Source organism: Syngnathus leptorhynchus, chromosome 1, assembly GCF_054491065.1.
Source record: "Syngnathus leptorhynchus isolate UIUO chromosome 1, UIUO_Slep, whole genome shotgun sequence".
Lineage (NCBI taxonomy): Eukaryota > Metazoa > Chordata > Actinopteri > Syngnathiformes > Syngnathidae > Syngnathus > Syngnathus leptorhynchus.
In genome coordinates this window covers 24,004,465-24,021,544 of record NC_141195.1, presented here as the reverse complement: position 1 = coordinate 24,021,544, position 17,080 = coordinate 24,004,465, and the positions used below count along the sequence as shown (strand labels likewise).

The 17,080-nt window shown below is 37.1% G+C and overlaps 1 long non-coding RNA gene across 1 annotated transcript; it reads right to left on the bottom strand.

Moving 5' to 3' along the window:
• Window positions 1–1,990: 1,990 nt before the first annotated feature.
• LOC147062877 (uncharacterized) lies at window positions 1,991–16,591 on the bottom strand. Its single transcript, XR_015067920.1, has 4 exons — window positions 16,497–16,591; window positions 8,776–8,886; window positions 2,485–2,554; window positions 1,991–2,262 (listed from the first exon to the last, which is right to left on the bottom strand). It is a non-coding gene; the product is annotated as an uncharacterized LOC147062877 (long non-coding RNA).
• Window positions 16,592–17,080: the final 489 nt, after the last annotated feature.

The window sequence follows — 17,080 nt, the reverse complement described above, 5'->3', positions numbered from 1 at the left end:
ATGACGAAACTTCATGATTTTTTTAGTGTTATGTTTTGTTCTCTGAGCAGTTTTACGGCCCCAGAAATTTCACAGATAATTCGACAATGGGTGGGCGGGAACTAAATACTTTATATTGCCCACTCTGAGCCATTGTGATGACCTTTGTTAGGGTCTTCAGCCAAGTCAGGGCTAAATGAGCTAACGCTATTACGATTTGATGGAGGTGTAGAGTACGTTGTTATTGTCACAAATCGCTTCGGGTCAAACACACACAGAGAGACACGCAAAAATGAAGTCAAAAAGATGAAATAATGGAGGGAAATGCACATTTAGATATATGCAATTTAACAAGTATTTAAAAGATGATAAAGGTGATATAAAATGCATTTTTTCCTTTTTTTCATTTTCCAGACAGATGGATTCATTTCATGGCATATAAATGAAATGATGATTGCCGATTACAATTCAGCAATTATTATTTTGATACTGTGTGAGGTACCTCCACTCTTTCTATTTTTCTTCCATGTATACTTATGACCAAAGCAAATTATAATTTATATAATATCTCAAAACGATTTCAAATAAAAACATATTGTCTCTCAATGTGAATAAAACTGTTCTCACTCCAAAAGAAAATACTCAGAATTGGACATTAGTCAATCTATAGGAAGTAAAGTAATTTCTCAAGTCTCTACAATAAGAAACGTGATTGAAAAAAAAAAAATGAAATTAGTCATAAAATATCCAAGCATAGCATCTGTGAATTATTGATAGTATTTTAGCATTATCTTTAGCCTTTGTATGATTTTTATCCTGCAAAATATTTTTTTTGCATGATTGGTTAGAAAATAAAAGTATTACAAACAAAATATTTCATTTAGCATTTTTTTTTTAGTCCTTCTCTTTAGCTTGTAAATCATTAGTTGAGCTTCTATTGTTATGGACTTGTGGTTGTAAATGTCCAATTTCCAAATCAAATGACCGCACACCTGTTTTCAAAATAACAATGCAGCGCACGTTCGTGGTAAGCTTAATGCTTCAAGTTAGGCGTGGACAAGCCTCCTTGCATCTGTCACGTCTCGCACTTCCAACTAATTATTAAGCTCACACACACACACACACACACACACACACACACACACACACACACACACACACACACACACACACACACACACACACACACACACACACACTATGCACTTGGCGTGTAAATTGTGGGCTGTTGTTTTCTGACACAAGATCTCCTCCAACAGCGTCATTATTGCCAACGTGCATATGTAATTAAAGGTAAGGGAAGCCGAATAGAGCGGCAGATGGCGGCGATATCATATTTTTAGATGGCTTTCACTGCACACAACAGAAGCAAACAGATGTGCAAATTTGGCGCTGTTTACTTCAAATGGCTAATCACAATTTTTGCCATGATCTTATTTTGATTTTTTTTTTTTTGTGTTGGTTGTAAGAATGACTCGCCGTGATGTATTGTGCTCACCTGTTTCCGTCAAAAAAGAAAAAAAAGTGACGATTTAATATGTAAAAAAAAAAAACTGGGCAAACAGATAAAGTGATACTCATCCAGTTTCATTTTGTTAGTCAGGTTATAAAATTGAGCAAAATTATTTTGTAGAATATTTTGCTCAGTAAGTTTTTTATGGGTTGGTTCACTGCAGCATGGAATCGCTTGCTAGTTCTTTGAACAAAAAACTGATTTTATTTGCTCTCTAAATTTTTTTTGTCAGTTCATGTCAGCAAAAGTTTGGAAACATGTTTTGAAAGTCTAAATGCCAATGCTAAAAATAAAAATAAATAAATAAGTCCAAATATTTTTACATTTTGGACATTAACGTAAGAGTGACTCACGTAAAAGAGTTGAATCATTTTTCCCTTTTTTTTTTCTAATCATCCATCTGTACTTGAGTAGTACAGAGTCTGGCAGTTCTATGATGATGAGGGTCTCTTTTATCCACCATCCCTCAAATAAGTTCGGAGCTTCACAAACAATCAAATATATTGACCAGACACACACACACACACGAGTGCATCGGCTGCCGTTTTGTCCAATATGCAACATTATATGCTCCCATACCGACTCCTCAGTGGACTAACCTCGTTGGTCTCGGTCCATTGATCTCATGTTTGGTGCCACCAAGGTTTCAATTTATGACTGATAAGAAATGGATGCGCTTTGTTTCTTGTCTGTGTCACATTATCTACCTGTCTGTAGATGGTCTGTTTCGTAAGAAGCAATCTGAGTTTACATGGCACAGTCCGAAAGAACTGTGGGAGAAAAAAATAGTAGGTACATAATTCAAGACCGATGTTGTTTAGTGGTCACAATGTTTTATACATACAGATAAAATAAATAAAAAAATAATAGTCAATATTAGTTGAATAATATTACATTATTAAATGGATTAATATAATTATCAAATAATATTTAATATTAATAAATAATATTACCTTATATATACAATTTTCTTATACTAAATGGTCTCCAACCTGTTGGTATGTGCTTTTTGCGGACCATTCATTCTCGGGTGGGTTGAAGTGGGGATCGGTTCCTCAAATCCTGAAAAAAAAAAAAAATCAGTCAGTCTGCAGACTTTATTCAAGTAAATTTTTAAAACAAAATGATTGTATTTCCTGATTCATTTCAAACATTATTTTCAAGAGTACAACAAAAGTAGATCATATCAAAACGATATAAAACTACTAAAAATCAACCCCTTAGGAATTATGAATACGACTTAAAACGTCAGCATGATAATTTTGAAGTCATTTCTACTTGCAAATTTATATAATCAAACTATGACATGACTTTTGGTGTACAATATAGAATTGAATATTAAAACTAATAGTATTCTCATGTTCCAAATCCATTAAATAGCTAAATTACATTTTTAAGATTGACGCTTTAAACCTGACATAATTCAAGAAGTTGAAGTCATTTAAAATCAGCAGTCATCAGTCTTTTTTTTTTTTTGTGCTGACGAAACGTCTGCCGTATTTGGGACTTTTGTTTCAACAGCATCGCTATCTGTCTTTGGGAGTGAGAAGGATGGCATCACATTGTCCTCCCCAAGGGACAAATGAGACCCTTTCAAGGCTTGTCTCACTCTCTTTTTCCCCTGAACCATCTCTTTTTCTATCAAGACCATTGGAACACTAACGATAAGTGATATATCTGCTCTGATCAGAAAAAACATTTGTAATAATGTTCACATAAATCCTTAATTAAAAAGCATAATGTTTAGTAACGATGGTCAAAAAAAAAAACAAAAAAAACGAATGTAAAAAGTTCATCCGTATATTGCATAGTGTGTGGAGTATCTCTATACTTATCTGTAAGAGGGAGGGGTGCGTCACTGTGGGAGTGGTCATTGAAAACGCTCTCAGGGCACATTTGTATGGAATCCAGGGATCGCAATGATATGTTGTGATGCATTATAGTCTTCAAATAATTCATCTTCTTCGGATTTGTAATGTCAACAATTTTGGAGGTAATTGCAATCACTTATCATGTCAAAAGGTGAGAGAAATATGTAAATGTGAGCCTTCCATTAAAACGGGGATCAGTGCATACAACTTGGCCGATCACATGCTGATATAGGAATATTTATTCATATTTGATGCTGCTTTGGATTTTTTTTTTTTTAAATCAATTAGGTAATCAAGTTTTCACAATGCATATGGTGTTCCGGTGGTCTTTTGCATATTGCCTGTCACTCATATCATTAAAAAGGCATCTGTCGATGTCACCGCTGCCAAATGGCCTTTGATTAGTTCCAGCAAATATATCGAACCGCATCAAGCACATGCACCGAAAACGGGATTATGCTGAATCTGCATGAGCAATATATACATATAAAAAAAATAAAAAAATAAACAAGGCCTGCTGAGAGTGTAAACTTTGCTCATTCACTACTTGCACTAGCTTGCTTAGGAACTCAGGAACTGTGATGTGAAATGCAGATAAGTCCACTTTTAACAAGAAAATGTATTTTTGTGTTCAGTGTGGTTTCTCTTAGACAGAGGAAATCTGTTTTTGATTGTAAAGTGCCTTTGAGCTTCTGGCCGGCGATGAAGAAAACGAAAAAAAAAAAAAAAAGAAAGCCTCTCATGTGTCAGAAATGACCGCATCACCTCTTGCTGGTCACACACACCCACAGTCGCTCACGCCTTCACGTTCCCACAAAGCCACAATGCATCTTGGGAACCATTAAGGAAACCGGAGACCACCGCAGTGGGCAAAGGACGCAAACACAGGGTGAGAGGCTGAGGGCAAGTGAGACCGAGATGGGGGGGAAAAGTGATGGATTTAGACGGTTGACGGCAGACCAAATCTAAAAGTCTGAGAAGAAACATGGAAAAAGACTTCATTCATCCCACAATTGGGAAATTACAAATTACAACGTCTTTAGCAAAAGGAGAATAAAAGTCTCACCATAAAAAATTAGCAAATACATCATGAGTAAATCCAACTATAATGTATGGTATGTTTGAATTTCCACGACTGGATACTTTCTTTTTTTCTTTGGGGTGGCCAAGGACATCTCAGAGTGTCCGTTTTTTTGGTTGTTGTTTTGTTTTCACAACCTAAAAAAATCGGACAAAGTTTTAGGATATGGCATGTGTAAAAATGTAAAAAAAAATCCTGGGATAATCAGAAAATACACAAAAGTCAATTATCTGCCTTGCCACCTGGAGGATCCAAGCATATATCAGAGGGGGGGGAGGCAGTGCCCTTGTAGCCCCCCCTTCTAGCTCCGCCAAAGCTACTATTTTTGAGTCAATATATTATGATGAAATTTAAATTAAATTGCTTTACCAAATTTTTTTTATTATTCTTTCATCTGACATTGTATGGCTGTCATCTTTATTTTCCTTTTTACCATGTTGCCCCCTAAAAAAAATTTTTTGTTTTTTTTTTCACATTCCTGCAGACAGCACTCATTCATCTCAGGTAACGTCTCGAACGCGGACAGCAAATTAGACTTGTCATCTTCGCAATTGTACATCACATCATCTACAATGTAAAGTTGATTCCACTCTCATGTTGCAGTCTGCCTATAAAATGACTAATCTGTGCAATTGTGATTATAGATCTGCACCAGCAAAGGCCTCTGATATGTCTAATTATAGCAGGTCGCCTCAGCGATACGATAGCCAGGAAGTATCGTTTGCACGGAGATGCATTTTTGGCCAACCGAGCCGCTTGATCATCTTAAAATCGGATGAGCTTTTTTTTAAGTGGAAATCAATGAGGACTTTTTAATTTGCTCATTTTTGTAGATACAAATTTCAGAATTCAATGATTTCTTAACACTGCTAGAATGAGGAGCAAGTGCTGTATTTTCTCGTTGTTGTGAAAAAAATCCAGACCGCGCGTGCACAAACGGAGAGCTTGTCTATTTTGGACAAATGGAAGAAAAAAAAAATGAAGGGCAGAGACGAGCGTCCTCTTTTATACAATTAAGTCTTACAGTAAGCCTTTTTCAGAAAGACATACTGGAAATCTCATTTCTATCCTTTTTAGTAATCAATTACCAGAAGACGCTTCCGAAGAAGTTACGATCCTTTTCTGCGTGACAGACAAATCTTTCATGACTCCATTTTCCCATGACTTACTACACGCCATCATAATGCTTCATCTAAAGGTTAACAATAACTTTCATCATGTTGTGGTATTGGCTACTCGAAATTTTTTGTTTGGATTATGAAACATTTTGAATTCAAACATGTACTGTAGTACACACACAAAAAAAAAAAATCTCCCAAAATGAAAATGGAAAGCAGGTACACCTTGTTGCCCGGTAACTTGATGATGGTTATTGGGGGTTGTTTAAGGGAAAAGGCTCTATGGGGACCACGAGCACTGGCTGCTGTGTGATAATATCAGTTTCTTATGGTGGGAAACATGAGCAGAAAATCTTTAAGAGACAGAGAGGGTCCACATAGATCTCCAGGGTCACTTCGAAAATATTTCTGGCCAGGACGATACCGCTCCACGCTAACTGCCCCAGGTTGTTTATTCCCCCCCGTGCGGATTGGCATGGAAGCGTCTGGCCTTTTTTTTTTGGGGACGAAAAGTATCGTGTAAGATTTTGAGTGACAATAAAAGTAGTTTTGTGACGCATGGCCATGACTCGATCGCTTGGTTGGATTTATCACCAACACGGTAAATAATGATAATGCAAATATCTTGCAATTGCACAAAGTGATGAAGGTGAACCGAGAGTCGAGTGGTATTAGTGTCATAGTATCGGAGCTTTCGTTTCATGTACGATATGACTTAAAAAAAAAAATAATAATAATCGACGACATCATAATTACGTCAAGAACCTCCCCCGGGTCCAAAAATGAAATGTAAAGCTACAAACTATGGGCTGGTGTGAGTTCAAAGTGCAGACGTCCATCACTGAAGTTGGACAACTCCCGCATTTGGTTTTCAACATGAAATAATCTTCTGATGCTAAGAGCAAGCAGCAAGAGTTAGCATTGGTAATGGCTTTGCTCTTTTGCTCTTGTTTTGGCATCTGGCTTGTGTTATTTTGTTTGTGTTTGCTTCTGCTCGGTTCCGCTGGGCTGCCTTTCCTCCCGAGTGTCACTGTGGGATGTCGAAGCCGGCACTAACGGGAGGCCTCGCAGGGTCGGCGTGTGAGACTTTTTTTTTTTTTTTCAGTGTGTGTGTAAGTGCAGGTTCCCCTGGGTTGGCGTGAAGTGTTTGGTTGTGTGAAAACACTGCGTGGCAGGTAAACGCACACACATACACACAAGGACCTGTCTACAAACTACCAGTGTGAAAACAAACCGATGAGGGCAAAGAACAGGAGTGTGTTTGTGTGTGTGTGTGTGTGTGTGTGTGTGTGTGTGTGTGTGTGTGTGTGTGTGTGTGTGTGTGTGTGTGTGTGTGTGTGTGTTTTGTTGCCCAAAAGCCTTCTAATAAATAAGATGCACCCTTTGAGATAGCGGCAATTTTAAATCACGATATATTTATGCAAATATCAATTTGTAACTTTTTGAAATGTCACGCACTCTGGTTTTTATGGTTTTATATTCTGCTTTATTGTTTTTTATCTTCTGTACTTTTATGATGTGTGCGTTGAAAATGAAGCGCTCTTTGGTCGGCAGTGTTGTAAACGCGCAATAAAAATCGTTTATGAATTGAATTGTCTTTCCTCCGACGTTTGTTACTCTATAAAGCTCAGTCAGAGGAGTGTTGTTGTTTTTTTTTTATAGATATTATTTTATCATTAGCTGGAGTCGATTTTTTTATAATGAGTGAAATCAAAACACTTTAAGAACAATGTGGTTTGTTTTGATTACAGCCATTTTAAACTGTTGTGGTATGCCACCAATCAATAAAACTGCATTGGTCATAATAGAAAACTACTAGTGGTAGAGGAACCAAAACAGACAAGTGAACTAATTATGGCGGAAAAAGTAGCTCAAGCTAATAATGCTAAAATAAATATGACAGGTACACACACACACACATACACAAAGCATTGCAACCAGTTTTATTTTGAAAAATAAAAACATAACACCAACCACCCTATATTCTTTTCAGCAACAACCAAAGACAATTTATTGAATATATTTAAGAATTAAATATATTTCATATTTATTGAGCAAGATGTGCGCTTGTGTGACGCTCATATCCAGTAACAGTGACTTCCTGTCAGCCTGAGCAGTAAAACAGGATGAATCCGTGTTACTGAAAATGTCAGGTCACAATATTTCACCGTCTTTTATTGATATTTTTTGGATTTGTTTTTGCTTATCACAGATAATATATGGAGGAATTAACACATGAAATTAGAGATCAGTGAATTTGAGAGAGCATTCGAATTGATTGATTAGGATTCGATGGTACAATGCAAATGAAATAGTCAAGTTTCATGCCTATTAATCAATCAAAAGTTTACAGAACTAACCAAACAGAAATTCAAATAAATTGAATAACGGGAATAAAAAAATAAATAAAAAATCCACCTTTTTTGTCACCTTGTGTGCACAGCTGACACATTTTTTGTTTGTATCCAGGGATGCAGGGGAAGCATCAATTTAAGTAAATAATTCACTAGCTGAGTCATGAATTAATAATTAGGCTAAGAGCCTAATTGTCATTTGTTTAAGAGGCGCAGATAACACCTGAAAATAGAAAGCAAGTTGTGAAACTAGAAGAGAAAAATCTCACGACGATAAAACATTCAACTGTGCGATGACATCATCTGTGACAATGCCAAAGATTTTTTTTTTTTTAAAAAAAGGGTATGTAGTGTTTCTCTAGCATCACATTTTCAGTGTATCGAGTGTCCCGGACACAATCTTGTTAATTGGGCGGAGATTGCAGTCATTGCACGCGTGTGTGCCTTTTAGCAGTAGCAGTGCACTATTGGATTGAGATCATGTTGACTGCATTAACATCTGCTAACATCTTTGTGCAAGCAAAACATTCCATCAGTGCTTGATTGCTTCTTGAAAAGGAGAGATTGAGGCTCTCCATGTGTTATGTGATTTATTAGGAAATCTGCATTAAGTCTGTCAGGTTGCGTTCATTTTGTATTTTGTTATAGAATTTTTTTCGACATGATCTCATTTTACTACAATTTTGGAATGGCGGCCATCATGTTAAATTGTCAAATAAATATAAATGAATGGCAAATCCACCTGGTTGCAAAAGGTGAAGAAATAATGGAAAAAAAAAACAGCAGTAGACGCTCTAAGATTGTTTTCTACGCGCAAAAAGAAAGCGCCCTCCCCAAAAGCAAATTGTGGATCACTCACCTTCTGCGGTTGCACAGGAGTGAGGCTTTGCATGTGGTGCGGGTCTTGTTAACAACACGCTTGCCACCTTTGGACTTCAGACCAACGTGTGGACGTATCTAATCTTTATGGCTGGAGGAGTATGAGATAGGAGCATTATTCAAACGGAGCTCATATTGAAATTCTGAAGTTCATTTCAAACGTGACAAAAAATAAAAACACAGAAACAGAACAAAAACCAAATATAAATATCCCAAATGAGCACAACATGTACTGCTAGTCCTGAAAGCAATAAAGAAGCAAATACTATTTTAGATTGAACATGGTCAATACGCGATGACCTTGAAAATGTTCATTCCCGCATCTTTTCAATTTTCAACCCCATTTATGTTTTTTATTCTCAGTGTCTTTTATGTGAGATTTAAATAACATCTATTTTCATTTGTCTACATTTATTGATAATAAATTGGAACACTATTGTTGTTATGTTAAGGGCAGGTTTTGGATGAAAGAGGGCATGAAGTCAATGAAAATGATTACATATAGATATATGATAATAATAATATGTAATATCCACACTATATCCCTTTTGTATAAGGAAGTTTCGTAACTTTTACTCGTGCTGTATTGTTAGTAGAGTCGATCCAAATGCTTTCGGAACCTCACAGATCTGGACGCAGCAGCCAATCACATCGCAGCGGGGCGTGTCCTGCCTTCAACTCACACCTCTATTCCTTTCTCAGCTCGTCAGTACAGCACTAATATTAGTCGTCCTACGCAAGTGAATCGAATGAAAGCTTTTAAAATGTCTTTGCTTGATTGGAACTTACTCTCTGTTCAAGCATTAACCATACAAGTAATGCCACAACCATAATGTGGTCTGTGGGTTGCTCTCTATTTCCTCTCTCTTTTTTTGTTTTTTTTTGTTTTGGAGGCCGGAGGGGTTCTCTTCCTTTCAGGTCTATGTGTCTCACTTGGTTTGTCAGGCAGGCAGTTGTGGTCAGAGGGAATTGTGGGTGGGAAGAGGCAGCGGAATAAACACCACATTTCAACATGGCTAATGTCCAGTCTTGCAATGACAGCTCGGGCATATTTATGCACTCCAAAAGACAAGCCGTGTCTGTTTCATGGACCAAACTTGATACTTTACATCATCTGTTATCTGTAGTCATCAGATCTTAATGGTGAACTATTTAAGAATCATTCATAACTCACATTTGTGGTTGGTAACATAATGATATCAGAGTTTTTTTTTGTTTTTTTTTACTGAAAATGGCTTGTATGCATAATCTTGTCAATGTTTTTCCAATATTTGGTCGCATAATTCATATTAAAATGAGAAACCTGGTTGGGCTAACTAATTGTCAAATTAGTAATCAGGACGTATATTTTAAACAAGTGAGCTTAGCTTTTGATATTGTGATTAACATGTTTGTCCCGTTTGAGAAACACAAACTGTTTCTTTCCATCCAAGCATAGCAACCATTTGCTAAATGTTACCAATCGGCATATTTATGTGCTCCTTCTATAAAATCGTGAGATGGCACCAATAAAAAAAAAAAAAATTGGTGTCAATGAAGTATTCACAATATTAACATGTAGGGGGAAAAAAAGAGGAATTCAAATTGTGTCAATAATTATGTAAACGAGTTCAACTTTGACATAAGCTTGGTCAAACATGTCGCCATCACCAGAAAATATTCCAAATATTCAATTGATAGCTGAGAAAAATCTGATTTCAACAATAAATCGAAAGTTGCCGCCCACCCATGTATACAAACACGCAAAAGCGTCCTCCCAATGTCCATTTTTCGTCCTCCCTGCAAATTCTCCATCGCTCTCAATTACTTCTCTTCTGCTGCCATCTCTCTTTTGTCTCCGCTAGCGCCCCACCCCCCCGAGATACGCAATTGGAGTGGAAGCAAATCAATCAGCTATCGAGCAGGGATTGGATTTGGACGGGCCTTTGGATCTTGCTTGGGTGCTTTTTGATTTTAGCTCTGCTCCAATGAAGGTGGATCAGATGTATTATTGTTATAGACATTGTATGTGTGTGTGTGTGTGTGTGTGTGTGTGTGTGTGTGTGTGTGTGTGTGTGTGTGTGTGTGTGTGTGTGTGTGTGTGTGTGTGTGTGTTGTTTGTGTGAGATGGTCTGATGTCACATCTGTCAAACAGAGACTTACGCGTTTCAGACATGACAAAGCCATCAAGACATGTAATGACTGAGATGGACTTTTTTTTTCCAAATCCAAATGTGTGGTTTATAAGCTTTGACCTTGTCATGACACAAGAAAAGCCGTTTTATGCTCAAGCAATCTTCTTGAAGCTTTCAGATTTTGTTTGTACTCCAAAAATGAAGTTGGATTTGATGAATTTGAAGTTGGATTCTTTACTGTGGCCAGCACAATCATAATAAAGGTGCAGCAACACTGCATAAAAAAAAAAATGTTGGTCACAGTAGAGGACATAAAGAACTTTTATTCTCAATGATCGATGTTAAAAATATACTGTAATCCCAATTAAATATTGGTTGTCAATTTTATGTTATTTGTTGAGTGTAACTAATGAATTAACGTGAGCAGTAACGCAAAAAATGAAATAACATACCAATGTTGCTTTCACTAACTCACTGACCGAGACATTCTCTCTAGTATTTTTGGTACAGAAAAAAAATGTTGAAATGTCAAATGTTGTTTTTGTAAATATTTCATCATACAAAATTGTGCATCACTTTATTCAGATTTTTTTTTTTTTTATTTGAGCTATGATGATGACTGATATGCTTCTTGGTGGACTGAAATAAATAATCAAGGTTTCATCCATGAAATCAAATGTTCATGTATTAACCCTCATAAAGCGACTTTGTCTCAATGTGACTCTGGTAGCGCATTTAGCTAATAGCTGCATTAGTCATGTGACCTATGACATTTATGATGTTCCACTCGCTCTCTCACACACGTATTTGCATGATTTCACTTCAGTGAAAACAGAAGAACATAGATACAAATTCATCCAAAGAATTATTTCTCCCCCAAAATGTTCATTCACAATTGTAACAGCCCTGAATGAGTGATTAGCTTCGGCCACAGACAATGTTGTAAACACTGAGTCAATACTAACTCACTCATTTGCTAGCGCTAACCTGCTTTGTACTGAACAGTTTGGGTGGGTGGGCTTCCACAACCCATCTGTTTTTTTGTGTGTGTCCGTATCTTCTTTGGTGCTCTGTTTACATATTTCGTTGCGAGAACTTGAAGCCCAAATCAATAAAAATGTTTCTTTGTCAACAAAGAATTGTGTTGTTACACCGCTTTGTCATATTTTTCTTGCTAATGGTTACGCAATGTTTGGGAGATGTTTCGCAATATTCTGAATGGTGAAGGAAATTATTTCATTGGTTTGAAAATGATTTTTGTCGGATCAGAATTCAGCGAGCTGATAACAAAATGTATCACGGGTATGTGTGGATTGCAACAGCTTTGCTTGTCGAAGTTTTAGACAGCGGGCGGGAAAATGTCAAAGTTATCGAGAGATGATTGTATTATGTTTGTACCCAATATTTATATAAAGTCATAATTTAACTGACTTTCAGCTTGTTTTTCCTTTTTTTTTATTCATTTGATTGACGATGTATAGTTCACGTTTGAAACAAATAAACTTCATTCATTCATTCATTCATTCATTCATTCATTCATTCATTCAAATGCGTTGGCAATATAGCTTACGTTCTATCGAGCAAAGTCTTGGGCAGATTAGTTGACGTGGCAACATTTCGAGGCTGAAATCTGATTGGACAAAAAAAAAATTTGTTTTACATACGTATTTTTTCTTTCTCCCCCTCGAACCCTTCCCAAAAAAACCGCATCTTATTCAGGTGTACGACGTTAATGATTAAATTGCAGTTAGAAGCAGAATTGGGACCACTCCTAGATCAGTCCCCCCTAGAGGTCAAAGTTTGAGGTTCAAAACTCCATACGCTCTTTCATCAGCGTGAGATTTACTGTTCTGATAAAGTTGTAAATGTTTGCTCACAACTAAATTGATTCGAGAAGAAAGAACCACAAGTCATCACCATAAATTTGTGCAGAAAAGTTCTTGGAGTCAGAAGCCAGCAATATGAAGAAGATGGCAGACGGTTGATGTCCTTCCCATCTCCGACATCCAAGACGTACGTCAGTGCTGGTGTGCACGCGTGTGTGAGAGACGCTCACCATTGATCCCCTGTCATCCTGATCACATTACAAGACCAAACCCCTGCCCACCACTCCGATTAAATCTACATTTTTAATTTTCCTCCATGGATGAGGAAAAAAAAAAAAGATTATAAGAAGAAGCTGAAGTTCAATACTCCGAATGGTTGTGGGAAGTAAGATGATGAGATGTTTATAGTTTATTAAACGTAAAAAAAAATAGCTTTTATTTTGATGCTTAATGCTTTATAATAGACCTAAAATTGAATTACGTTGTTGTTTCATTTCCTTTAGCGGCTTGAACTGAAAACAAAATTGCGTGGCAAACTCATTTTAAAGAACATTAGAAGACAAAATCTAATTGTGTTTTTTTTTTTTTTTAAATATCTATAATAACTGATCTTACAATGCACACTACACTGTTCACATTCCAAATAGAATGAAGTCCATCTCCGGCGTGACCAGTAGGGAGGACACGTGTACACTTGACATGCTTCATCTTAATGCTATAAATAATCCGACTTGTTTTCATTAAAGTCAGCCGCCACTACCGCCTATGATGGTAACACACGGACTGTACCATTAGGCAACCGTAAGTGAAATCGATGACATCCTGGTCACTCTCCCCCTAAATTACACTGTTGACCTTGGTCCACCTCATCAAGTTTTTCTCGTCACACGCATAAAAATCAAGATGATTTTTTTTTTGCCAGATTCTGTTTGGTGCATCGTTTACAACCCAAAAAAAAAAGAATCATTGTTTTATATTTATTAACTCAAACCACAAGGAGGCACAAGAGAGTGGAGGCTTGTGATGATATGCTTCCGCACTGTAAAGACAAGAGAGCAACGAGAATTTAGAAGAAATGAAAGGAGCCGCTTGATTGGGCATGATCGATGTCGGCTGTGACCACCCCCGCAGCGGCGCAGCCCTCCTTATAAACCAGCCTACGCTTATCCGGCAGGTCTAACCAGCTACGTGTTGCGCAGAATTCCCGATGCTCAAAAAATAGGGCACTTCAAAAAGATTCACTCTACCACGAATGTTGGCTAGCGTTGTATTGCTAACCCTGCTAACTTGGTGATTCGAACTGATAACATTTGTGAGCTAACGTAAAAAACTATTACGCAACACTTTTTTTAATGTTACCATATTCTACAACACTAAATATGAGCAACCTTTCTTCAATAAAGATTTTCCACGTTGTACTTCCTTTCCTTCCAGATCTTTCTTCCTCTTCCTTATTTCTCCATCTGTCTCATCCCGGTACGACCATTAACTCATAAATCCAATACAGGCCACCTAAACACTATCTGTCTTCTGCCAATGGAAAGAAGGATTGGATGGACGGAGCATTGAAGAGGATCAATGGCTCCCCTGACTGTCAGTCTGCTCACTTGTTTTCACATCCATCTACCAACATCGTCGTCTCCTCCTCCTCCTCCCCACTGCCCCCTTCTCTTCCTCTTCCTCCTCTTCCTCCTCCTCCTCCTCCCTGCTGTCTTCTGTCATCTTCTTGTTGGGGCCACTTTCATCATAAAGGCTTTGCTCCCCTTGACGCAAATAATCTACCACATTACTGCCGAGTGACTAATTGTCATCTGTGGCCGGGGGCAGTCAAAACTGTTATTTGAAAGGTTATCCGACCAAAACTGATCAGAGATGTTTAAGATGAAGCAAGATTATTAACTAATCTGATACTTGACCTGAATGACAAAACCTTTTTATTGGAGTTGGGATCTGTGGATCTCAAAACGGGATTCCCAGGGGTCCTTGAACCGCCGCTTGGGGGTTGCAAAATTATTTGCAATAAATTAAAATGTGAGATGTATAAAAAAGTGCAGACCTCCATATGGGGACTGACAGCAATAAAACAAATATCATTTATTTCACTCACGCATAATTTTTATTTTCATATTTGAGGCAAATAAAGGTGTCTCATAAAAGATATAATATCGCAATGTTTTTTATTTTTCATTTGGTAACCTTTTCCTCGCTGGAAAATAAGCAACTGTTTAATTCCTATGGCATTTAGGGGTACAGTATGTTTAGGTGGCATGGGGACTAGGAAAAGCCAAAAGGTGCTCATGAACCCAAACATTATGAGAACCCCTGTGTTAAATATACCGAGTTATTTTTTTGTCCACACATGCACGCACGGGTGCACGGGCGCACGGGCCATGCCCTTCTCGTGTTTCCTTTGACACGCTGTAATAGATTCCGCGGCAGCTCCACGCCGTGGCTAAGTGGCCTCACCTTTCACTGAAAACAAATCACTCACCCGCTCAGGCTCATTCTTTCTCTCTCACGTACACACACACTCTTCATTTGTGACCTTCCGTTTTTCTGTCTCCCAAGGGTGCTCTCTTCTTCCTCGCCATCACTTGGCCTGCCATCCTTTGAGTCTTATCACATAGCCACCTTTTTTTTTTTTTTTGGGTTGTTGTTGTTTTTTTGTTTTTTTTTAATGCATTTTACCCACTCAGACAAAACATATTATTTTTGAGGAAACACGAGATTGTAATGATGATGAATTTAATGGTCCCTTTTGGGAAGTTTGTCCTATACAAAGAAGCCATTTTTGACCAACCTAACTAAATCAGCATGCAACAAGGCATTTAGAATTCATCATAAAATGTGGTTCAGCATGATCAATGGAGACAAGTACTGGAATCCAAATAATTGGGTCGATTTTTCTTACTTTGCTTCATGATTCTTTTTTTTATGTACTTTCTTTCTACTCCTTGGCCAAATTGCAATTAAGCTTTTATTTTTATTTGTTTTTACAGTGGACAAAAAATTCAAAGGCTAAATTTCCTACATTCAATTTTGAGTCGTTCTTCAGAAATCATTGCGTTTATAATGGAACAAAATTCGAGCTTTTTGGCTTGTGTACCTGAGGTGGTTGTCCGTGGTTAGGCCTTGTAAAGAACAAGCCTGCCCTCTTGTGGTAAGTTTGTATAGGCGAGTGTCTTGGCTGAGGTTTTTTTTTTTATGCGTGTTAATTTTTATTGCTTATCGAAAGGATCTAACTTTAAGATTTTAAGCATACTTTACAATTACTAAATAAAAAAAATACAATTTCGTTGTATCGACGGTTTATCTGTTTTTGTCCAATGACAATAGAATCTTTATTCTAAATATTATATGACAATAAAAAAATTATTCTAAATATTCTATTCTAAATCATAAATAATTCTGGAAAATATGTTTATTCATTTCACACCCGTGAAAACCTCCAATTAGGTACACATTACAACGCATTATTTAAACAGCAGAGTGAGCAACGTAGCCAGCTAGTCTGCTACTTTGTTTTTGTTGCTTGTAAATATTATAGAAAAGGAAATTAAATTGCGTCACATTGTTGTGACGATGATCTCGGCGTGACCACATTGTAGGGCTACTTTGAAGTTGAATAATGCATAAATAAAGGAACATCGAGCGAATGTGCATCGAAGTTCATAGTTGTACTACACTTTGCCATTATTTCACAATTCCTGACTACTTACTTATCGTGTCAAGTCAGAAAAGTTAAATTCAAACAAACTTACCGAAGATGAAATGGGCGTCACAAAAGCGACAATGTCCTCGATACAGTCTTGTAGCAACAGGTTCTTCCTCCTCCATTGTTTTTGAAATTACCTGTTTCCTCGTGAAAAAAAAAAAAAAACTCTTTCCACCTTAATACACACAACAGTTTGCCATTACAATGTTTGAAACGATTACAAAATTGACAAAACCAGCACGATACTGAAATCTAAATAAAAAGTCTCCTCAGCCAATCATGTTTCTCTTTTTTGGGCCAGTCATTTTTCAATTTTAAGGCGGCTGACAAAGAACTTCTGGTGCATTCCCGCCAGTCTGAAATGCATGTGGGTCTATCGCATCCTCCAATTAACATATTCCATAAAAAAAAAAAAAAAAAATAGAAAATGAAAATTCAACTCACAGGAACTTAATGTCTATTGTGTTGAAAACTTTCTGACCTCTCAGGCTTGGACTTCCTCCACATAGAATTTACAGTGGTGACGTCACATAAATATGAATGGAACATATTGAATTTGAGTTCACTGTCTCCCTTTTTGGTGGTGTTTTTATTTGGTAGCATTTTTAAAAACGATTTGTTGGCTTCCTG